This window comes from Bison bison, unplaced genomic scaffold (assembly GCF_000754665.1).
Source record: "Bison bison bison isolate TAMUID 2011002044 unplaced genomic scaffold, Bison_UMD1.0 scf7180017864038, whole genome shotgun sequence".
Lineage (NCBI taxonomy): Eukaryota > Metazoa > Chordata > Mammalia > Artiodactyla > Bovidae > Bison > Bison bison.
Window position 1 is genome coordinate 992,729 of NW_011494610.1, and position 532 is coordinate 993,260.

The 532-nt window shown below is 48.3% G+C and overlaps 1 protein-coding gene across 2 annotated transcripts in view; it reads right to left on the bottom strand.

Moving 5' to 3' along the window:
* The window catches only part of SLC13A3 (solute carrier family 13 (sodium-dependent dicarboxylate transporter), member 3), an 86,162-nt gene that overhangs the window by 4,118 nt on the left and 81,512 nt on the right, over window positions 1–532 (bottom strand). The gene's annotated exons all lie outside the window — the stretch shown is intronic.

Genomic DNA, 532 nt, shown 5'->3' on the forward strand with positions numbered 1-532 from the left:
ACAGTCTGGAATTCAGAGGAGAGACCAGGCGGGAGATAGAAAGTTGGGAGTCATGGACTGATAGATGGTCTTTAAAGATGGGGAAGATGAAATTGTTTAAGACTGTGTGTAGCCAGGAAGGAGAGAGCGCCGAGGGAAGAGATGAGAGCAAAGAAGACTGAGAACCAGGCCAAGTGGGGCTTGGGAAGCCAAGTCAGTGAGTGTTTCAAGAAGGGGGTGATCCAATGTGCCAAGTGCTGCTGGTTGGTCAAGAAAGATGAGGACTGAGCAATGACCATTGGATTTAGCACCTGGAGGTCACTGGTGATGTGGACAAGGGCAGCGTGAAGACTGGACCGAGAAGAACATGAGACATAAGTGCAGACGGCGGTTTCAGGTCATTTGTGCAGTAAAGGTGCTGAGAAATGCTATAGTAGCTGATGTGGGACCAAGTTCATTTAAGTTAGAGAAAGTCTAGCATGTTGGCAGATGGAGGATCCAATCAAGAGTGGAGACAGTGATGAAAGGGCAGGTCCTTGGAGTAATATCCTTC